General features: G+C 35.5%; 1 protein-coding gene and 1 long non-coding RNA gene across 6 annotated transcripts in view; one reads left to right on the forward strand and one right to left on the reverse strand.

Moving 5' to 3' along the window:
* Nucleotides 1-23,115, forward strand: part of LOC129534497 (uncharacterized) — a 52,520-nt gene extending 29,405 nt beyond the window's left edge. Inside the window, exons 4-5 of the long non-coding RNA XR_008681110.2 lie at nt 21,252-21,300; nt 23,038-23,115. This is a non-coding gene — a long non-coding RNA (uncharacterized lncRNA). The remainder of the gene's footprint in view (nt 1-21,251; nt 21,301-23,037) is intronic.
* Nucleotides 1-24,750, reverse strand: part of HS3ST5 (heparan sulfate-glucosamine 3-sulfotransferase 5) — a 286,591-nt gene that overhangs the window by 149,419 nt on the left and 112,422 nt on the right. For all 5 annotated transcript variants that reach the window (XM_055391767.2, XM_055391768.2, XM_019029691.4 and 2 more), the window contains exon 2: nt 22,943-23,136. The gene's annotated coding sequence lies outside the window, so the exon portion shown is untranslated. The remainder of the gene's footprint in view (nt 1-22,942; nt 23,137-24,750) is intronic.

Below are 24,750 nucleotides of genomic sequence, written 5' to 3' on the forward strand. Positions count from 1 at the left end.
CCTGGACATCAACTGGTGGGGCTGAAAGGGTTAACTCTCTAGTTTGGTAGTCCTCAACCTTTTTGGCAGCAGGGACCTCTTTTGTGAAAAGGACCAATTTTTTTATGGACTCGTGGTAGTGGTTGGGGATGGTTTTGGGATGAAACTGTTCAACTTCAGATCATCAGGCATTAGATTCTCATACACAACAGGCAACTTAGATCCCTCACACGTGCAGTTCACAATAGTGTTCATGCTTCTATAAGAATCTAATGCTGCCACTGATCTGACAGGAGGTGGAGGTCAGGAGGTAATGCTCACTTTCCCACCCCAAACCCCCAACCCTACCATTCACCTCCTGCTGTGTGGCCTGGTTCGTAACAGGCTATGGACCAGTACCAGGGGGTTGGGGACCCCTGCTCTAATTTCTGCATTTATTTCTGGGTTCTCTATTTCTATTCCATTTTTCTAGACCTTCCCACTCCCTCTTCACTCTTGAGTCATCTAATTAACAGATGAAAAGACACCCTTATCACTCAGGAAATTCGAACAGTTTTTAGGAGCTTTATTAGGGGTGGAGGAAGGACAAAGACCAAATGTACTTTTTATTGTACTACACAAATTGTTATAGTATTGCAGTGAACACATTTATTTATTTGCTTCCCCTCTGGACTGTAAACTCCTTGAGGGCAGTTTTTGTATGTCTTTTTCTTTTTTCCTCCTGGTGCACAAAACAGATAGATACTCACATTTTTAAAATAAATGAGAAACTGTCTGAATGAAGCTAGCAAATTGCATCTTATTCATCTATAACATTGCTCAGTAATAAAAATATGGTATAACTAGACATTTCAGCGGAAATAAAACTATCATAAATTATAATCATTCACGTGAAAAAATTCTTATTAACTCAGTTTTGGGATGCAGAAACCAGATATCTGGCCCCAGATTGGCCACTTACTTGCTACATATGATTGAGCGAGTTACATAACACTCTAAGCCTGAATGTTCTCAACTGTAAACATGCAGGAAAAATAATACTCTCCTTTAGCTCACAGCAATACTGTGAGGGTTGAATAAGAAAATGTTCTAAAGTGGTCATACCTTTAAAACATTAGTCGAATAAGAGAAATTAAAATGTTACTAAACATACAGTATTTATAAACATAGAATGGCTTCTGAACAACAAAATGAAAGGAAAAGAGAAAAACATTTTCTATAAGTTTTATTTAATCCTGAAAGAGGCCAAAAAGCTTGGAGTTGCATACATAGATTAACCTGACCTTCTAACTCATCAAGTTTGAGAAGGTTGTGGCAGGGAACAGAAGGGACATTGTGGAGTACCTTAAAAATTGCCCCATCTTCAGTCTACTTGAGTCTGATGCTGCAATCAATGAGAAATTTTCATGTATTAAGGCTAGAGGATACAGTATATCACATTCAACTGTTTCCAATAAGGTTATTTATTGCTATTCAATTCACATTTCCCTTAGGTTTTGGCAAGATTATAGAATTTATTCCTTCTACATGGTAGCCAGCCAAGTAAATCACATTGCATACTTCCATTGTCACACATTTTTCTTACCTAGCATCAGTGGCTTTATTTCTTTGTCCCTCAGAGTATCTTAAAATTTAGCTGTATAAGCTGCCCTTTTGTAATTCTGCAATTTAGTATTATTGCTTCCTTCCAAATATTTTCTTAATAAAAAATGTTGAAAAGAAAAGGAGTGCAAGTCAGGTGGTTTTCAACAATAAAACCAGAGACGAGGTGATATATGTTATGGACAAAACATTTTTCATTGTAGAGAAAAAGTACCAGTTGATATTGAAACAAAAAACAATACTATCTCTGCTACAGGGTCTCACAGCACTTCATTATAAATAGAGAAGCATAAAGAGCAGCATTAGAGCAGCCTAGTGGATTCCCCTAAAGACAGTCATGGTGAAGAAGGCTCATTCCTACTGTTTCATGCCAAGCATTCTCAGCGAGAAGTCCAAACTCAGATTATCCTGCTCTATAACTCAGGCTCTCTCTCTCGCTCTCTCTCCTTTAACTGACTTTGGTTGGACAAAAGACTCCCCTGCCTCCACCACCCATTTGTCTTTTACACCTTTCCAATGAAAAAAAAAATCTTGGTGATACATAATACCAAATATAATATAGTTATATTATATTATACTGTTGCTGTATTATATTGTACTATCTATAGTACTATTATACTATTAACATACCTTACTACTATGTAATACAATTATACCATTCTATACCATATGTCTTATACTGTGCTGTACTATACTACTCTACATCGTACTATGCTGTGTAATTCTGAGGGAAGTTTGTGCATATATCTGCTCTAGTGATGGAAGTATGAGGGATCCCTCTTTGAACCACAATACATCCCATGTCTTACTACAGTATAGTTACTCTAAGTTAGGCCAAAAATATCACTCACAAAAGTAGGGATCACTAAATACTTCACGGTTAACCAAATAATTCATAATAACCTAAGTAGATAATGATGAATTAAAACTAGAAATAGTAGCAATTAAAAACCCTAACCAACTGAAAACTTCATCATTGAGACACTGATAATGCTTCTTCTAAAAACTGGGGACACCCCAATGTTGTGTATGGATGTGCAGGGGCTTCTGAGTGTTGGTGGCCCATTCTTAGGCACATTCTCAATAAATTCTGATAATCATCAATTTTAGTTTATGAGGGCCTAATTTTTAAAAACACATCATAACATGCTTTCAACATAGGCACTGTCCACATTTGGGGTTCTTCATTGTGGGCACTGGTCATTCACCCAGACAATTATTGTCCCTTGACCCTGAGTACTAAATGCCAATGGGTATCATTTAATCTTCGTGACCACCAATAAGATCAAGGCCAAATGCTTCCTAGCTGGGGGAGAATAGTACAAAGAATCATATTGCTTATGAGAACTGAAGAGAGGATCATTGCAGGGGCGAGTGTGCAACCCACCAGGAGACCCCATCCTTTCAAATTGCCGTGTTGACTCTGAATCTGACCGGTCCATAGACTAATAAAAGTTATAGATACGTTTGTTGGCATTGCATTGTAGGAAAGAAACATTCTTGTCTCCTTTACTTACTCAGTGACCCTGGATGAGTCTTTTGATGTCTCTAAGCTTTAGCTCTCTTAATTTTGAGAAGGCGATGATAATGCCTGCTTAAACTAGTCTTTATACAATTTTATGCAAGGTGTTTTGTTCATTGTAAATCATGATGCAGCTATTTTAAAGTTTAGGGATTGTCTTGGGTTATGTGTTTATTCCCAAATATAGTGCTTATAGGGCTATACTATAAGCTCACTAAATACTACTGGACAATGAATGCAATGAATGTAGCCAAAGCCAAACAAGAAGGATAGGAATTAAATCCACAAGGGATCATAACAATTGCTGGCATGTAAAGAACAGATTTTAGTTTAGTTAAATTGGAATTATGAGGTGTGGGGGCTGTGGAATCTGGGCTGTACAGGTTTTCAGAATCACTTCATCATTGCCAAACTAAAATGGGTATAATGTTCTTTTTTACATTCTGCATTGCCAGTGAGACTGTACATTCTCTACAGTCAATTCAATTCAATTAAGCAAAGTTTCATTAAGTATATGCTAAATTTTGGCACTGTTTTTGTTTTGGAAATTACTAATTATATATTTTAAATTTTTAAAAAATGTGCATTTTGAGTTCCTTTTTTATTACTGAAAAAGAAACTTGTTTATTTTTTATACCTTCTTTTTTTTAACAATGTTCCTGTGCATAATTTTCAAGATTATTTTCCTCTGACCCAATTTTCTCTTTTTTTTTTAAAGTTTCTTCTTCCTACATTTTTGCTTCCTGTATTCTTTCAGCTTTTCTATTGAGTATTGCTTATCTTCTCACCAACTCATTAAGCAGTGTTAGAATAAATGATTTGGTATTCAAATTCTGGATGCTTATTTTAATAAAAAGAAAGCCATTAAGCAGAAGATGAAAATTACTTGTAACTGTTCCAATTTTTATTTTGCTATCCCTCATAGTAGAAACTGGCATGCAATTATTAATTTAAGTTGGTTAGAAATAAATAGCCCATATCAGTTAAAGAATACAACCTCAAATATCTTGGGCGAATGACTGGAAGTCAGAAGGGGGAAAAAAGAAATGGGGGAAGGAGGAGAGGGAAGAAAGGGAGTGAAAATACAAACACACACATATGAATGCTTGTGTATGTTGCTGGACAGTAGCATAAACTTCAAGTTTGTTCTCCTTTCAGGGTAATGTAGAAAGAGAAAATTCTCAGGCAACAGCATAAGGTGAACTTTCAATGTATCTTGGGCTTTTTAAAAAAATATATTAAAATTATTACTCAAATAGAATTTTGACACCATACCAGGTTGTTCATAGCCTTTGATTTTTCTGTCAAAGGCCAAAGTAACAAAATTGATATGTCATCCAAGGCAAAAAATGTAAATACTCTATTGTAAATCAACCAGATGAAATAAAATGGAAATGTTGCAAAAACACTTAGACAAAATATTCATTATTAGTAGTAATTACAAACTGAAATTAGGAAATAAAAATTCCATATGAGCAGTAGTGATTTTGTAGCTCCATTCATCTGTGTGCCCCTCTAGGTATATTCTACATTTTCATTACATAATTTGAAAGCAAAAGCCTCTTGTAGACTTGCACCTCAATTATGTGAACAAAAAATGCATTAAAAAATCTGTGATCACAATTCATGTCTTAAGGGATTTTAGCTTATTTTAGCTATTGTAGCAGCTGCTCTGGTTTCTGAAAAAAATGGACAAGAAAACTGTTAGCAATTCTCCAGCTTAAGCAGCGGCAATGTGAACATCAACTAATATGAACTGGATTAACAGGGGCTGCATTAAATGGCTTACTATGAACGCAAAACTGATATTTTGTTACAATTCCAAGAGACAAATGGACCATAACAGCATTATAGTCCACAAGAGCATGTACTATACCCAGTTAAGGTCTGGGACACTTCTGTGTCATTCAGATCTAGGTTTAGAAGGTACCAAGGACAAGGCACTCTGTTCCCTCAGACCAACTGCATTTAGATATAGCTCGCTCAGCATTTGCAATGAGCAGTGATTGGCCTTTGCCCAATTCAGGGACAACTGCTACTTGCCAGGCATCTTGGTCATAGTTATAAAATTTTTACGTAAATTGAGACAAGATTTACATACCATTCCACACTTTCCTCCCTCTTTTATCCTATGTCTAAATTCCATATTCTCCAAGTCAGCCTTCAAATACTGAAGACAGTTTTCAGTCCCCCACTATATCTTACCTCCTCCAGGCCAAAGGTTCCCATTCCTTCAGGTTACTCCTGAACCCTTTTATAATCCTAGGTGTGGTACTCTGAACACATTTTGTCTCTGCTTTAGTAAAGTGCAGCTTTCTAAACATAATGTACTATTTTAGGCATGGCTGCAGGTGTGACCAACCTAGAATAAGACAGGTTGTCATGCTGGACATATTCTTATTACAAATATAATCTAATATCATGTGAGCTTTTAGGCAATTACATCACATATCTAACTCATACTGAGTTAATTATTAAATGAATGCCCAGAATCTTTCATATATGTTTTTCTTTCTAAGTTCCTCCCAATTTACTTTTTAAATTTTTAATTGGAGAACGGGACTTTACATTTATTTCCACTTCATCTTATTTCCTCGGATTTAGCCCAGTTTTGTAGACAATACAGATCTTTCTCAGTCTTGATCCTAACTTCCATTGTATGAGTTATTCCTCAGTTTCATGACATCTGTAAGTTTTATTTCCAGAGAGCCACTGGTTCCTATGACTCATTCTAAAAGCCATTTCACAATAATAAAATTAAAGATAAAATTATACAAACATTTTATATGTTGGCTATATAAATGATTTTTCTTTTTAGTAACTTTAGGAATTTTTTATGAAACTCATGAATATATTTCCTAAAATTATGCCATATTCTATTAATATAAAGAGTCCATTTACTAAGACAAGCATTTAACTTTATATATGTCAGGGAAAAATGTGTTAAAACCACCTTTCATTAATATATTCCTGAATTACACAGAAGGACCAGAAAATTGTTTCCACTTATGATACTATAGTGGAACAGAAAATACTTGGCATAACAGACTAAGCAAGAAGAATCAAATAGAATTCAAAATAGACTCTGAATACTCAGAAGCTTTGGAATTATTGAAAGATCATGTAAGGTAATTGCTAATGCCTAAAACATAATGAATGGGAAAAATATCCTCAAGTAACATAACATGTGCACATGTTATGTGCCCCACATTGTTCTGCAACCGCGTGGGAAATATGATGGAAAGACATATTGTCACACTTTGGAATGATTTTGTGAGAACTGGCAACCAGAGTCCAATATTTCAAGCATGGCTGTGGGTGTGGTCCATAACGGCCTCTCCTGGATCCCCGATTAAAGGGGTTTGTGTTAATGGAGTTCCTGCTTGCTAACAGATAATGCTGTTCACTTATAACCAGGCTCCTTAGTAGACACTGACTGGGAGTTAATAGGATCATTATCACCACAGGGAGTCTCCTCTCTAGGATACACAGAGCTTTCTTCAACGAGGGCAGGCTGGCCTTCTGCAAAGTTGTAGTCATAGTGATGATGGATATTCCAAATTCCTAATATATTTTCTCTATGGAGAGCTTCTACCATTCAATTGGGAGATGCATGGATACATGGTGATGTTGATGTTTCATTGCTCTTTTCTCCCTTGCTGCCCCAGAGTAATGAGCACTCCTCCAATTTATCACTCCTCCTATTGAACCCTAACACCATGATGCCAACATTCATATTCTATAGATCCTGGTGGAGAAAACAAAACATCAGTTGCAGTTTACTATTCCCTACTAAAAAAAGCATTAATTAGACCATAAATGCTTTTATATATTTAGATAATTCCCAGTATTATTTAGCATTTTAATAGTCCTCTTTTTAACTTAGACATATTTACTTTTGCAATTCTATCAAAGAAAGCTCTTTCCATTTTATCTCTTGAAAACATTTAAAGCAGTTAACTCTAAATATATTGCCTGTGTTTACAACACTCTTAACTTGCCTGTTTCAGTAGGTTAGTAAGAGCCTTCACTCTAGTTAGTAAGTTCTTTTGAAATGGGATAGCTCCCTTGACCCCTTCAAGGGACTCGAGAAAGGGGTGGTTTGTGTACTCAGCCTGCAGCCCTCAACCCCTCATGGGAGGGGGAGAATGCAGGTGAGTGGATGCAGGGGCTGGGTCGAGTGCTTCTGGGTGCTGACAGGACTTTTAGCTTTGCTGTCTGCAAATGGCTTAAGTGTTTAACAGCTCAATGTGACAGCCCTCTGTATCCTGAGCTCTTGTTCAGCATACAGGAAGAATCAGGTCACACGAATGAATTGAAGATGGTAAATGCAGAGGATTTTATTGCCGATGAAAGTGGCTCTTAGCGGGATGGAGAGCTAGAAAGGGGATGGATTGGGAATGTGGCCTTCCCCTGGAGTTCGGCCATACCTGGTTGAACTCTTCTTCGAAGTTCTGCCATCAAGCTGTCCTTCTGAAGTCAAGTTGTTTCTTCTTTCTGACATCCGGCTGCTTCTTCTCCCCTCCCCTCCCCTCCCCTCTCCTCTCCTTCTTTGCTGCTCTGCTGCCAGTAGAGCCTGGGGTTTTTATGAGTACAGGATGGTGGAGGGGGGGGTGGGCAGGGCAGGCAAAGCTGGTTTTGGAAAGGGCAACATTTGGGCAGGAAAACAGGAATGCATGTTCTCACTTTGGGCTGTGGGTCCAGACTTGAGGTTGGGCTTCACCAGGGACTCTGCCCTTCTCTGTCTAGTATTTCCCTTCCTCCTGTCTGTTATCACTTTTAACCTTTCTCCCAGGTACAGTATTGTCTTCTGGCTTTCAGATTAAAGCATTCTCTGCAGCTTCCTCCCTTTTCTTTGCAACATTCCAATTTAAGATATTTTCTCCTGTATACCTGTCCCCAGGTATCTCAAGATAAGGTACAATCCCAGTTTTATCATACCCATCCATAGTCTCCTAGAAGACAAGGTAAAACACATGCAGGGATATCTTGCTGCATAGGAGAGGCATGAAAAACTCCTAACTTGGTATTCAAAATCTTTCACTATTTTATCTCTACGATCCCCAGTCCATCTTTGATCCCCACTCAGTCTCAGTTCACATATGGTGAACTCTAGCAAATCAAATTGCTTACTAATCTCTCTGCATGTTCTCGCCTCTCTCTATACCTATAAATTGTATCTTAAGTTCTTCCTCAAGGCCTACAATGCTCTTCATTTTACTTATTCTGTTTTTCTTTCCTAGAGAAGTTCTCCCTTTTCCTGATTTTAAGCCTTCATTCACTCTGTTTTTTTGTCCCAGGAAACGTCTCTTATCTTACCTTTGGGTATCTAACTGCCTCTTTATGAAGCTTTATTTCGCCAGCTGAAGTAAAGCTTTCTTTCTCAAACACCCAAAGATAGTCATCTGCATCTTCCCTATAGCATTTATCACTTTTCAAACTTTTAATCTGAAATAAATGTAGACTTACAGACAAGTTGCAGAGTTCCTGTTATACCCTTTAACTAGCTTCTCCCAATGTTAATATCTTGCATAACTTTTAACTAAACATTCCAGTTTATTTGAATTTCCCCAGTTTTTCCAGCAACGTACTTTTTCTCGTCCGGGAGCCAATTCAGGATCCCACATTGCATTTAATTGTCACATCTCCTTAGTCTCCTTCAAACTGTGTCAGTTCCCCAGCCCTTTTTACTCTTTCATGACCTTGACAACTTTTTAACTTATAATAGCCTTACATTTGGACGTGTATATTTCCTTACTCTGTTGTAAGTTTCCCGTAAGATTTGTAACTGAGACACGTTTTTAATTCCCAATGTGTCCAGCACATGATAGGAGCTCATAATTACTCCTTAACTGCATGTCAGAAACAATTAGAAAGGACAGTAACAAAATCTGCATAATTAAATACTGAGTTATATGCCACACAGAATTTTAGCTGTTACAAAAGGTAGAGAGCAAGACTGAGAAATTGTAAAATAGACAGCTCTCTTTTCAGACACTATTTCTGAGCCCAATTTCTCTAGGCCCCAGAACAAGAATCACTGATGCTTCCAACTCTTACGCTAATCATGGCACATGGAAACCTGGTGGCCAGTAGAAAGGGCAGATACAGCCTCAGTCCCAGCATCTAGCATGACTTGCTGTTGGACCTCACTACCAATAGATCTCATGTATCCTGTGACAGGGATAGGTCCTGGACACTTGCACAGACTGCTGAGATAGAGGAATTACTCCCTATTATTTCTAAACCTTAGTTTCTGTCCTGTAGTTTCCTGATAAAAACTCAGGGCCAGGAGCGGTGGCTCACGCCTGTAATCCCAGCAGTTTGGGAGGCCGAGGCGGGCGGATCATGAGGTCAGGAGATCGAGACCATCCTGGCTAACATGGTGAAACCCCATCTCTACTAAAAAATACAAAAAATTAGCCAGGCGTGGTGGCGGGCCCCTGTAGTCTCAGCTACTCAGGAGGCTGAGGCAGGAGAATGGCGTGAATCTGGGAGGCGGAGGTTCCAGTGAGCCGAGGTCACGCCACTGCACTCCAGCCTGGGCGACAGAGCAAGACTCTGTCTCAAAAACAAACAAACAAACAAAAAACAACAGCAACAAAAAACTCAGGACAGAGAAATTGAGTCTTCTTGCATGGGACCCCGAACCCTGGCTGGTTCCCTTTCTGGTTCTCCCTGCAAGTGATTGATGAGTGTGTCATGATGCCTTAAACCAGGGTGTCAACACTCACCTACCCTTTTATATCCCCCTGCTGCCTGGATTTCCCCATGGATATGACCCTTCTGCCCTTATTGAGTCCCATCCCTCCCCCAGGAAGCCAGGAGAATCCTCAGCTGACAGTTCCATGCCTTTTGCCTTTTGTATGTTGTCATACCCACTGGTTGTCCTCCTGGCCATCAAGGCTTCCTCTCCTTTCCCACAGGCCCCTGCTGCTATATGCCAGCAGACTCGGTGGTATATTCAGAATAGAGTCTATTCCCCCTATGCCACAGCTGTCTTTAGTTATTTCACATTGTTATTAATCTCAAATCACTATGATATCTGCATAAGCCTATACCTCCTCATTACTGTTGTACAGACTGCATCTGTACTTTTCACCTCCTGTTGAATTTGTTAGCTGTGACCGCTGATGAGTCCACTCATCTTCTGGGGCCACAGAAGCTTTGTTTCATTTTGGTGGGATCTAATTACTGACATCTAAAGGAGCGGACTCTTTAATTTCAGTTCCATACTGCATCATATTCTGATCTTTCACAAAGATTCAGAAATACCATCTGACAGGATCAAGGACAATTGAACTGGTATCTATTGGGTTTTAACTACGGCTCTGCTGCATAATTTTTCATTTTCTTTGGAAGACCTTACCACAAAGAGGAAACATGCCTAGTAGGGTCCCAGAGAGGTGTTTTGACATTAGGTTTAATAAAGCATGAAGAACTCATTAATAAATAATGTTCTGCTAGGTTAACAAATAAAGCTGAATGCACTGGCTAGACCCTGGAGTAAATCAAATCATTCAGGCAGCCCTGTGACTTGTTAACTTGCAGCAGTCTCTTCTCAGCAATCTGGCAAAGACCTTGCAACAATGCACAAATAAAACCAGCATATCATAAATGCATGCACCTTCAGTTATGATACAGGCTGTTAATTTTTTTATACTCTGTGGTCCCAAAATAGTAAACAAAGCTTCATTGCTGGCAATCAGGAGGCATTCTAGTGATACTTTTAATCTTTGCTAAAAGAACAATTCCACTCATCAACATGTTTACACTCCAGTAGACATACATATAGACACACATATCCTCTCATTGCATATTCGTTGCTTTACTATCTACAGGAAGTTGAAAAAAGTGAACTAGAGAATGAGCTAATGTGTGAAGGCATGCTAGTTTATTCCATCAAAATGGTTTCTGATGAACTTCTTATTCTGACTCAGAAAACCTTCAGGATAAAAACTCAGAGATAGAGAACAGAATCATCCTCCTTAAAAAAAGAAAACAAAAGGAAAAGAAAACTGAAAGTGCAGGACACCTAAAGAATACCTTCCTTGATGGAAGGTTGCATGGTTTTAGTTGGGGAAGGATTTCATGGCTGCCCACAGTAGGTTAAAGCTCTCTCAGGGTAGACAAGGATGGGAGGAAAGTTTGGGTTATTTCAGGCAGTTGCATTTCTCTGATGATGCTGCAGTGCTGAAGCCAGCTGCTTTTTCATAAAGCTCTTCTCATGATTATGAGCTGACGGACAGCTGTCCAGTGTCAGTTGAACATGACTCACTTGCTTCAGCTGCTCAACAATTTGGATGAACCGAATCTCCTGCTTCATACTATTCTAACTGGCCACATTCTCCATTTACTAACGGGTTTAGCTAGAAAGCCAACCACCATGTAGTAAGATAAAAACATTTCCAGGCAATGTTTTGATGAAACAACTTGTTGGGTGAGTTCAATTTCAACTCAAAGGTCTTGCCAACCATGCCCACATGGCCAAATTTACATATCTTGCCAGATCTTTTATGTGGTTATGATGACAAAGTCATTAGGTTGCCATTTAAATCCTTTTCCAAAGCTGCAGGTTTAAAGCAACCACTATCCTGAGAATAAAAGTATTCTATTAAACAATCTCACTTGAATATTTTCACAACTCAATATATGCATATGCATATGTATATACTATTCATATATAGTTACATAATTATATAAAGTTGTATGTTAACAGTTTCTTCATTTTCAAGTCAATGAAAACAATGAAAATGAAGGACCAATCGGAGTTCAAAGTGTTCATGGCAAGATTTCAGTTTTGGGATAACAAGAGAGACCATTTGGAATAGCACAAATGAGAACAGTCTATATCTATTGAGCCTTACAATGTAGTTTACAATGTAAAGTACATCTCTTTTAATTCCAATAGTCCTAAGATGTTGGCAATGTTATCATCTGCATTTTACAGATGAGGAAATTGAGACTTAGCAAACTGAAGGTGTCCAAGGTCACGCAGCTAGTAAGTAGCAGAAGTGGGGACTTGAATTTAGGCCATCCAATTCCAGAGCTCACATTCATAATCACTATTCTATACTGCCTTGTATGTTATCAGAAAACTCAGCCACAGATGGCTCTACCACTAACCTGGAAAAAGTAGGACTCACTTCCCTCACTCTCCTTACATTAAAATGAGTTTAGTGTTAGCCTAAATATTTAAGTTACCAATCTTGTATGATTCTAACAAACACTAAACTACATACGTATTTCTTCTTTTCTTTTCTTCTTTTTTTTGAGACAGAGTGTCGCTCTGTCACCCAGGCTGGAGGGCAGTGGCATGATCTCGGCTCACTGCAACCTCCGCCTCCCAGGTTCAAGTGATTGTCCTGCCTCAGCCTCCTGAGTAGCTGGGATTACAGGTGCCCGCTACCATGCCCAATTAAGTTTTGTATTTTTAGAAAAGACAGCGTTTCGTCATGTTGGCCAGGCTGGTCTCAAACCCCTGACCTCAGATGATCTGCCCACCTTGGCCTCCCAAAGTGCTGGGATTACAGGTGTGAGCCACCGTGCCCAGTCTACATACAAATTTAAATATATTGTTTCCTGTAAGTGATGACTCTCAGTGCTAAGGTGCAAAACAAAATGGAAAAGAATGTTTTCATTTTGTTACCTGAACAACTAAGCAGTTCCAGTTCCAATGACAAAGGTCTTTGATATTTACACAAACATATATTGGTATGAATAATTCTCTTCAGAAACTAAACAACACTCAAAACCTCAATGTTAAAAATTTTGCTTCTTTTGGAAAACTGAAAATCTTACTTGAAAGGTTACTAAGCTCATCAGTAGGTGCGAGGTTTCGAAGGAATGATGTGGTTTTATGATGAGTTGGGAGTGAACTGGTATTTAAACAGCGTAGCCTAAAGAAATGAAAAATGCCATGCCCTGAGTAGGCCTAGAATCAGAGTTGTATTACTTGGTCCCTGTTCTGAATCAAACACGTAACTTTTTTATGTCCAAAGTCTAAATCATTAGGAAATATACTCTTGCTGTTAAATCATGAATAAAACTTTTTAAATCTATCTTTTTTTGCTTAAACTTCTGCACACACTGAATTTATTTAGATATGAAATATAGAAGGATAATTTATAATGGTCATGTCAATCCATACAGAAATTTCTATTTATTATTAACTCTTGTGTAATGTGACTTCTTGTGCCTCTGTACTTTACTTCCCAAGTTAGATTGAAACTGGATTTGGCATTTCTTTGTTACCCGTAGAGTGGTTAAGCAGAATGTTTTAAAAACAGTTCTACTTTCCCACAGCAATTTAGTATGCAATCTAAATCATAGAGAAAAATGTGTACATGCAAATCCTCATTCACAATAAATGTGGTGCCCCAAGGCACTATTGCTACCTCATAAGTATTTGGATATTATATTACACTATATTGTCTGTCAAGCTGTACTTCCAATCACATGTTTTTATTCTTACCAATTTACATAATGTGTGAAAAAACAACAAAAGGCAAAGGTAGGTTTGATTTTACTCAGCCCAAGAGGCAAAATACAACACTCTTGGACCATATAGGTTTACGCAGAGGGGACGTGTGGCCCACTAATCCCCTTGTTGATCAGAGGACAATTCAACTATGAAGTGATTAAAAATGAAAAATAAAGTTCCTTTGGGAAAAGAATATGCAAAAAAATGTTGCCTTCTAAATCACATACATATTCATGGGGGAAGGGGTAGAGGGAAAGGAGAGGGATAAACATTTCCAAGGACATCACTAAGGGCTTCAGACAAAATGAATTCAGGCCATCAAAAATAAGCGTAAATTAGTTATTTTCACAGTTTTTTTTCCATTGGTCATGTGAAATATATTAGCTTTGTATTTTTTAAGCATTTTTTGTTATTATTGAAAATAATAAACAATTAGTCTAAAATGCCTAATGCGAGAATGCTAATAATTGGGCATCACATTAATAAGAATCAGATGTAGTTTTAAACTGTGATTTTCAATGAGCTTTACTTATCAATAGAAGACTTTAACTGAATGGTACCATGTGTACTGGAACAGGTAGAAGATCCAGTTTTTAGCTTCTTAATTTTATATGATTTACAAATGTACAACAACCAAAGTAAAAGCTGGTTGAACTGTTTATTTTTCTATTTCATTCACTACCAGAAAAACCATGAAAACCTTGAAAAGTTCATAAAGTACTTATTAAGTCTTCAGGACTTTAGGTGTTTAAAGCTTCTTCCATAATCATTCTTTATCAAATCACTTAGAGCCCTGTCTCTAATGTTATACATATTTTTAAATTTTCTTACAATTTAAATTATATTGGTTTAATAAATGGTATGCCTGGATATACATATGAAAATTCTATTCTGTGCAATGAGAAAGCCTCGTTTTGCCATTATATAAAGCCATGGTTTTATCTTTCATTTCAAGGAAATTTAGAATCCATTTATAAGCACCAAATGCATAATTTTTTATGATGTATTATAATGCTTAAACTCAGAACTGTCTTTGAAAATAACTGATATTGCTTTAATTATTTAATTTTTTGCATATGAAACTCCCTAGGCTTAGCAGACAGTCTTTTATACTTTTCTTTGTGTTTTGAATATATTACCTCTCTGCTCTATTAAATCTACTGAAATTTTCCAGTGAGTTATGTAATTTTCCCATATGAGGTTTCAAAGAGTTTTCAAATGACTCTGTATCACTTCCTAAGGACTCTGAGGAACCCAGGGCACAGATGTTACTTAAGTTATTTTCTAAGCTCAGCACTTTACTACTTAGTATTTTCTTCTTTCATAATTCATTGAAAAATAATACAGTTGTATTTTATTTGTGCCATATATTGATAAATATATGGTAAGTCATTTCATGGCTTCATAAATAATTTCATTTATTTTTCAAAGAAAAGAAAATCTCCAGAGATCATTCTTCTGTCCAAATACTAACCAGCTCCGACCCTGCTTAGCTTCTGAGATCTGATGAGATTGGACACGTTCAGGGTGGTGTGGCTGTAGATAAGATCATTCTCATTTTTTTAAAAGTCTAATTCCAGTTGTGCTGAAGAGGTTTTTAAACAACTGAGGCTATTTCAGGGAGCTTAGGCACACTCAATAATTAGATAACTTTAAGAAATGCAAAGATATGGTCAATTCTCCTTAATTTTAAGGGAAACATTATTTTGATAATAGGCAATGAAAAATCTCAAGTAGAGTCAATTACTAAAAAACATACTAGGTTGGGATTTAAAAGAATAGGTTTCCTTTCCAACTCAGTTCTACTATTAACTGGCACAAGGACTTGCACACACCATCTAACCTGGACAAATTACTTTCCCTCTCTGGAACTCAGTTTTCACACACCTGTCAAACAAAGGCAGTTGGACTAGAAATTCTGAAACTACTTCCAGCTCAATCAGTCTGTGATTCTACAGGATTGGTAGGTAAGAATTTACATGGTAATTAACATAAAAATAAGTCTGAAAGTGGCATCATTTTACTATAATTACCTACATTTTAATAAAATTACCTATAAAAATTACTATAGGTGATTAAAAAATACATATAGTACATAAAAATATGTATTCAAATTTAAAGTTCAGTCCTCATTTTTCTGATAATCAAGTAACAATTTTATCTAATGGTTCCATAATGACATACCTTCAAAATCAAGGTAAATTCTAAAAGTTAACATACTCTTACCTGACATTTGAATCTTTTTGAACTAATTAGGCTTTGCTTAACAGCACTGACCAGGATTACAGTTATAGTGATGCTATAATAGTTTAAAATTATTCCATGGGTTCTAAATTTACTAAATTTTCCTGAAAAGTACCTATAAAATGGATAATTTTAAAAAGATACATAAAATATGTAAAAATATGTATTCAAATTTAAAGTTCAGTACTCATTTTTCTGATAATCAAGTAAGAATTTTATCTAATGGTTCCATAATGACATACCTTTAAAATCCGGGTAGATTCTAAAAGTTAACATACTCTTCGCTGATGTTTGCATCTTTTTGAACTAATTAGGCTTTGCTTAACATCACTGACAAGAATTACAGTTATAGTGATACTATAATAATTTAAAATTACTCCATGGGTTCTAAACTATCAGGAAAAAGAAAATAAATTTAAATTTAATATTCTTTATTGTTTGACCCTTTTGGAAATCCCACAGTATTGCTTGGGGAGAGCTTGTAAGTATCTCAAGTATGAATGTCAATGTAGAGAAGCTGATTATTAAACAAAGAAAATTTGCGCAACACTCATTTAATAAAGACTCCACTCTCCAAATCTAATTCACATATTCTGATTTTAAGACAACAAGAATGAACATTGAAAAAACATCAGCCAGAAGAACTGGAACAAAGTATAGGATCCGATCTCACGTCTCATATCTTGTCATATTGTTTCTTATCCATTTTATGTTTTATTTAGGTTTTCTTTCTTTTATACCTTATTGTAGTCCATAATGCCACATAATTCATTTACTTGTTATAATTGTTTTTTATTGCCTGCCATGCCTCAACAAGGCCATGAAAATAGAGCTTTTCGTCTGCTTCATTCAATGATGTATCTCAAGTCTTAGAACAGCCTACCACAAAGTAGTTATTAACCAAATGCTTCTTGAATGAATGAAGAAATGAAGAATGCATTGAATTACAATGTATATAGGAATGGGTCTTGATTCTCAGCTGAAATCACTGTACAATGCACATCTCTCCTGCATCAGAACACTCACATCAAGCCACTATCATTTATAAAGTTCATATTGAGCTTGGCTGGAAACTTACTTTTTCTATTATTAAAATCAGTCATTAAATTTGGCAATGTTGATGAGGCATGATAGAAATGTGGTTGCTATGGCACAGTGTATATGTATCCTGCTCGTGAAGGAAGAGCAAGGAATGGAAGAACAAAGTGAGTTACCTGAGCAAGGAATGAAGATAGAATGGTTTGTGGCTGTAAAATGTTAGCTAAGACACTCATCTTATCAAATATGATTTTAGCTAACCTGAGGAAACTACCATCTAGAATTTACTCATTTGAAGGATAAGCCCAATGTCTTAGTGACCTACTCTGTAGTAATGTGTGGTTTAGATAGTTTAAGTTGCATTTATACAGAAAAGATTATTCTTGTATCAGCAGACAAAAGATGTATTTGAGCAATCTTTACTTTCCTAAACAAGGAAATTTTGGGCCACGTGGTTGAGATCTAGTAGAAGGAAAGAAATTAAACTAGAGAAACTTCATTTAAATTAGAAAGAATGTGCAAGGTAGGAAAAATGTTACTGTGAAATATAATAGTTCGATTTAATTTTTTTTGCTGAGGTATATATAATAAAGGCCAAGTGTTAAATTTTCATTTTTGAATATTTTTTTCATTTTAATAGGAGTATCCCATGCCAACATATATGACATTTCTTCATAATTTTAGGTTAGAAAATATAAGCTTCTTTTCTCATAAGTTTTCATGCTCTACAAAATTTGCCATCATAAACCACTTTGCATTTATCACAAATGGGTATTACATTAGAAAGGCAATTCAACTGTATTCCATTTCACTAGTGAAGCTAAGCGGCTTTGCATGATAACTAAGTTGGGTTAATGGGACTATGTTTGAAGAATGTGTTACCTGGAACTGAAATTCCCTGTTTGTTTTTAACTGAGCTTAGGAGTCTGCAAAATGAAGGCAGGAAACCTGCTGCGAGAAGGATAGGAAAATTATTATCATCTGCATTCCTAAATTGAAGAAGAATTTCTGCTCAGCAGAAACCTCTTGACTGCAGAAACTCTGGAATTATATCCTGCTGTTTAGAATAGCTGTTTAGGGTAGGGGGAGTCCAAACATTCCATTTTTCTTCAAATCAAAAAAGTTTTATGCATACGTTTACAGCCTTATTGGAAGCTTGCTTGCTTTCTTTTCAAAAAGAGAAGCTACGTGGAACCTCTTTTTGTTGATAATGAAAAAAATTTAGTGACTGGTTAAGTACCTAATTTTTGGTTAATGAGTAGTTTTAATTATCTTTGATATAGAAATATTTTGTCTTGAAAATAAATTTCAATATAAATATTTGGCTTCATAATACAGGAGCTGAATTTTTAAACTTAGTCTACCACCTAAAAAATGGATTATTTCTATTTCTTGAGATGTTTTCAGAAGTTTATTTGCTGAACAAACTTCTATGGTAGCTCTTAAAGCTATTACTTATTCAAGATCATATACCTTCATTATGTATTATACCCATCAGCATTTATTATAGAGTCCCTCTTTTGTGTTAGTAAATGCTTTTGGGCCCTGAAATTTTATGTTTTCCGATACTAAGATTTTTAATTCCTAATTTCTTTAGATAGCATTTTCCCAGTACACCTTTGCCTGTCCTTTCATTTTCAAAGTTTTTAATTAGCTTCTATTGGTTGTATACTTGTATAACTTAGAATTGGGTTTTATGCTACGATACAATTTGAAAATATTTTAAAGAAATAAGTGTATTTTTTATATTTATTGATGTGAAAGATATGACAGAAACATACTGTCACAAAGGATTTGAGAAAATCTTTCATGATATGGTCTATTTTGGGTAACTTCAAAATATAAATTTTCTTCTAATTCATAATGTTTATAGGCTCACATAATAAATTATATCATTTCTATAATCTCATAACCTTGATCATTTATCTCTTTAGAATGTTTACTATTTTCCTATTATGTGTGAGAGGAAAAGTTCTCTCTCTCTTTCCATTTTTTACCAGCTATTTCTGGGCAATAACAATAGCTCCTTTAGTGTCTTTTTTTGTACTCTTAAATCTGCTTATACTTCTATAGTTTGATTGTGAGTTTAAAAAATATTCATTGATTCCTTGATATTGAGAATAATCAAATAACTTATTTTGTACATATATATACATATATATGTATATATATATGTGTATATATAAATATATATATATATATACACACACACACACACCAACTTCTTTCTGTTGTGTCTTTCCTAATTTTTGTTAGTTGTTTTAGTTTTACATTGTCAGGACATTATACTTTTATGTTCTATTACATCACCCTAATCTCCATATTTATCTTAGATTTAGTGCTAGAGTTAAATATTCAATGCTTGCAATCAGTTTTTTTGCAGTAATTTCTATAGTCACTTATTGGCTGGATAGATAATAGTTGCTTCAAGAAGGGCTCTAATAGTTGCTAATGGTTGTTTCAAGACGGACTCTTGATAACAATATTTCCTAAGTTCCAGTATGTTCAGAAAATTTGCCTCTAGCCTTTACACCTTGAAGGGCAGTTGGGCAGGTCATAAAACCTTTGGTACCATAAGGGATGGTGAATTCATTATCTACTATGGCATCCTATTCATTGTTGGGTATCTCAACTGTTACTAGTTTTGGAAGTCTTTTCAAATTTTGCCAAAATTCATCTTCTTGAAACTTCCAATAGCATGACTTATAGTCTCTTCTACATAAAACCCTTCAAATATTTCTCTACTCCAGGATAAAAGTAACAAGGCATTGAAGGAAAGTTTGTAAGGCCAAAATATCCCCATGTACCTTCTAGTAGTAGACTTGCTGTTTTGTTTGTTCAGTCAGCTCAAGTCATTGCATCTTCCCTACCATCCTTTTATAGTGCTCTTTTAAAGCAAGTTAGACTTATCATTTTAGGGCCAGTAAGACCCTCTGGGATCATCTGGTGTAAAAGTCTTATTTTAGGATGAAGAAACAGGTTCAGGCAAAGGTGAAGATATTTTCTTAGGGTCATGCCGCTACTAGGAAGCTGAGTCAGACTTTGAACCCTAGTGACTCCCAGGCAAGGATTCTTTCCACTTCACTAAGTCCTTCAAAAATACAATGATCAAAACTGTTGCACCGCACTTTAAAAACTCAGTGTGTGTCCTGTCACATAAAAGAATGTATCTAAAGCCTGTTTGATAATTGTCATTGTGTTCCATATTCTAGCTATAGAATAACACATGCAGGATAGCTGTATCAGGGAACTTTCAGTGGGTTTGCTGTTCATCTACATAAACTGTCACTTTTATTTTCTGCTTCTTGAAAATGAGAAACTTCAGACAAATGCACATTTAGTTTTCCTACCCCAAACTCTGTAAACCATCATCTTGAAGTAAAATTACACAGCTTATGCTTACAACATAAGGGCCAGGTTTTATCTTCAAATATACCACCCACTCTCGAACAGCAGAATTTGGCCCTAAAAACCCATTAACAAATATTGTCATTAAACTAAAGAGCTAATTACTTTGGATTCAGACAGAATCAACAAAATCATAGGCCAACCGCAGCTGGTCGTAATAATGGTGAAACTAACCATATGTTACACCAGAGAATTAAGACATATTAACACTAATGTAACCAAACATATAACATTATCCTCCAAATGGAACTATTATAGTTAGAGAATTCTTGAAAGTACATTGTCTTATTTGATACAAGAAATAAAGAATCTTTCCAAGGAATTAATTGTCATAATTTGAAATTATCAGTGTTTAATGAAGAAGAAAACATGGAGAATTTCATACCACTACAATATTCCACAAATGAAGAATTATATCTAAAAATTATTTCGATCTAATTGGACACAAATTATTTTAAATTCAATTTTAAGTACTTAGGTATCTATAAATCTTCAATGTTCATCTTAGAGGAAAAATTTCCCCTTAGTTTTCTTATTGAAGAAATCATTATTGAAAAACACCCACTTAACTTCCCCTTGTTGATGTCATCCCTAACCAGATTGTTGTTTACTACTCGTTGTGTTAGACTTTTATATGAGGAACTTTTACATGAAGAGACTTTTATATGAGACTTTTATATGAAGAGAAAATGTGATTATACATGAGGGGACAGACTGGAAGATCAAAATGGTCCATTTCTGCTCTAAAACTTTATGTTTCTATGATTCTATAAAGTTTCTGTAATTTATTCTTTTGTTGCATGTTTTGCTTCCTGCGTATTGAGACTGTCTTGCTCAGGTTCCCTGAAACTACATTGTAAGTTTTCTTTAAGAAATTGCAACTTAAAAACGTAGTCTGATAAATACACCAATGATAATGAACGTGATTCACTTCAAGACACAATTCATTCTTTCTCTACCTGTTCCTTTTTCCAGAAAAAATAAGTAATAAGAAAAAAAGAAAGAAAGAGAGAGATAAGTAAAGGTATGTTTCTCTGAAATTGAAATATTGCAGATGATTTACACTAAAAGCTTTATGAAATTTTATTTGGAGATTTTATCCAATGATAAACTTGTGAACTACAAATTTTAGGCTATGTTCAGGTATGACAATCTTACTACTGAGCACAATTCTAATAACAAGTGCATGTGAAACTTCCAATACTGCAAATTTTTAATTTTGATTACTTGAAAAAAGTACTCTATTATTTCACGCAAATGACTATATTCAATTCTCTACATGTAAAACTAATAGCTAATATGTGCTAATTGGCACTATTAAGATATACTTCTTTTTGATGAAAGGTTTATTGTTGCCTTTTGATACATTATGGATAAAAAATTCTACATAATGTGAACAAGTGTACACAAAGACTAATAGAGACAAAAAATGTCTATAAGCCTGAAATCCAATAAAAGGATTTTGATTAAAAACTTCAGCCTTCACTATAAAAATAATATCTTATTGAACCTTTAACATCACAATTTAAGATCTGAATATGCCCCTACTAAACACTTTCACTGAAATAAAAAAACCTTTTGTAAACTTAAAATTACAAATTATAAAAATGAAGTTGCTAAATGACATATAGGAAACAGAAATACAATAAAGTGATATTCACCAAATGTACATGTGAACTTCCATAAATGTATCACATGATTTATAAGTTCTTATTTGCTAAGAAAAAAAGTAATGGAAAGAGGTATTAAGCAGATATGTTCTTTTAAAATCTAAGGCTGAGCTTTCAAAATGAAGAGAAAAAGACACAATCCTCAAAATTTAGAAATACTTCACCAAACCTAGTAATAACTCATTATTTTCATCTTTTAGAAATTTCTTATAATTAGATACAATAACCCTAAATATCTAAATAATTGAAACATTACACGAAACACAGCAATAGCTACAGAGAACAATGACAGGGCTATCACTCTGAAAGAGAGATAGTGACACCTGGGAATTAGCCCATCATACTGAACTTTAAAAAGGAATAACTCAAATTAGGGGAGTCAAAAAGGGAGCATCAATTTAGCACTTCCGTAACAAAATTACCCCTTCCTTATTTATTCTTATGACTATAGGAAACAACCAACATAAAAGCTCAGGTTTAGCATAAGGTTTGAAAATGGGAAGTAGATTGTATTGAATGTCACTTTCAGTGTTTCTCAAAGGCCTCAGACTCACAGGCATCAGGATAACTTGTGAGTGGGTAAATGTAAAAATACACATTCTTACGCCACATCCCATTCCTAGTGGATCTACGTTTCTGTGAAATATCCCCAGGGATTAGCATTTTAAGGATCCCTCCTCCCAATGTCATGTGACTCCTATGCACATTAAACTTTGAGAACCACAGTATGTTAACGCTTTGTAATGTGATACTGATTATTAAATATCAAGGTTTCTACTCTGCCCTTCTTGTATTTACATTTACATGACAGATAACAATTTTTAAACATTATGTTTTATTTATTTCTCCTTTTTGCTGTGGAACTACACATACATGGATAGTTTTCTTACATTTAATAGTTTCTTTTTCTTTCTTATATTTTATTAAAATATATAATTACTTTTGATGCCATTAAGAGTTATACAAATATGTGTGGTACCCCCTAAATTTGCTTACCTTCAAATCCTTGTGCTCATTCAGCAATTTTTGAACATATATGGTGGAAACTTTCAAAGGAATATATGTAGTGGATTCTCTCCTTAATTTCCAAGGGTTTTAAAACAGGTCAGGGAGACTCCTGGGGTGGCCACCAGAAATGCCGTTGAGAATAGAAGACACCAATGCTGAAGACAGTGAGTATCTGATTATCTCTAAACAGAACAGAAAAAGAAGTGGTCAGTCACCTGTAATTCATAGAGAATCTGCTATGGAGAAAGTTATTTTCAGTGTTACTAAATTTAAACTTGGCCAGGGTTTGCTGCTCCCTGATTTAGCACAGTTGTCATTTAAAATTTCATGTCATTGTGAAGTCAGAATTACATGATGCTGCCTGCAGAGCATTCTGGTTGAATTCCTATTGCTTTAATTGACTATTTTTTTCTACACATTGCATCAAGTGATATCATTACTAATTTTATTTTTGATATGCAGGTGCTACATTTTGCAGCTGAATTTCTAAGTCAGGTTGATGAGGTCTCTTGGAAATATTTCTTTACATGAGGCTCTATCACCCCCATAAAAGATAAAATGGGATACTTTAACTAAATCCTCATGGAATCATCTGGTAATTTTGCTATATTTCCTTTCACATGGGTAGTACTTGCCAAGATAATTAGGTATAAACAAGAAAATATTCTTTTTAGTCAAAATGTGTTGCCTATTCAGGAAAACCAAAATTCTAGAATCTTTGTTGGATGAGTTAAGCAGAAGTTCGTAGTGGTTGATAGAAAAAGAGAAGAAAACATCTATTTTTAAAATTGGTAATCAACCATGCAAGTACTCTCCTAAAGAACAGAGGAAATGAAATGTACAGATAAATACATGGTCAAAACTAAGATGACAAGAGCATACACACATGCAAACCCAGAGTACACTGCATAACAATAGTTCTCAGAGAAGGTTCTATTGCTTGGCCAACCACCGTGCCCAACTCTCTTCTTTCTTGCTACACCTCTCACAAATAGAGAACAGAAAATCAAGTGTTCACTTTCTGATTCTTCCTTACTGCTAAGAGTGGTCATGTGACCCCACTTTGGCTCCCCATTTGGGCTCATAAGCCATAAGAAGTATGCTGGGTAAGAAATCCTGCCAGAATATTGCTTTATTGATAAACAGATTCCTGCTTCTCTTCTCTCTTTCACACATTTGCTTGCCTTGAATGACGACATGATGCTTTGGGGATAGAGCAGCTGTCTTGTCCCCATGATGTAAAAGACAATGGAAGTCCAGAGAAACACAAAGATATAGGGCCTGTGAAGGATGAGCAACTTAACGAATAGCACTAATGGCTTTCCCTGAAATTCTACCTGTGTAAACCATTCAGTTGTCGTTTCTTGCTGATAGAGGCATTTCTGGTTGACAAAATGTACAAAACATGTGTTAAAAAGTAAGTGCCACTGAAACGGTTGCAATGATAGCTACTGTTTAACTCCAATAAGGAGAAGGTTTCATGATGCAGAGTCAAAAACAGCCTTCATTCTGACAGAGGTTGGAACTTGCCTTTTTTTTTTTTTTTTTTTTTGACTCCTAGGAGAGTTGGGCATGTGGAGAATAATGGGACAGGAGATGACGGTAATGAATTAAAACAGAATGGAATGGAATAGAATGGAATGGAAAGCCTAGTGCAGGGCTTGGTTTGGAAGAAGAGGGTCCAGTATTATAGCAGGAAAAAGGAAGACTCTCATCTTTGCCTCGGTGACAAAGCTATGACATTACTCAAAATCTCAGTGAGAGACTTAAGTTTCACCTCAAAGTTCATTATTCTT

This window comes from Gorilla gorilla, chromosome 5 (assembly GCF_029281585.2).
Source record: "Gorilla gorilla gorilla isolate KB3781 chromosome 5, NHGRI_mGorGor1-v2.1_pri, whole genome shotgun sequence".
Lineage (NCBI taxonomy): Eukaryota > Metazoa > Chordata > Mammalia > Primates > Hominidae > Gorilla > Gorilla gorilla.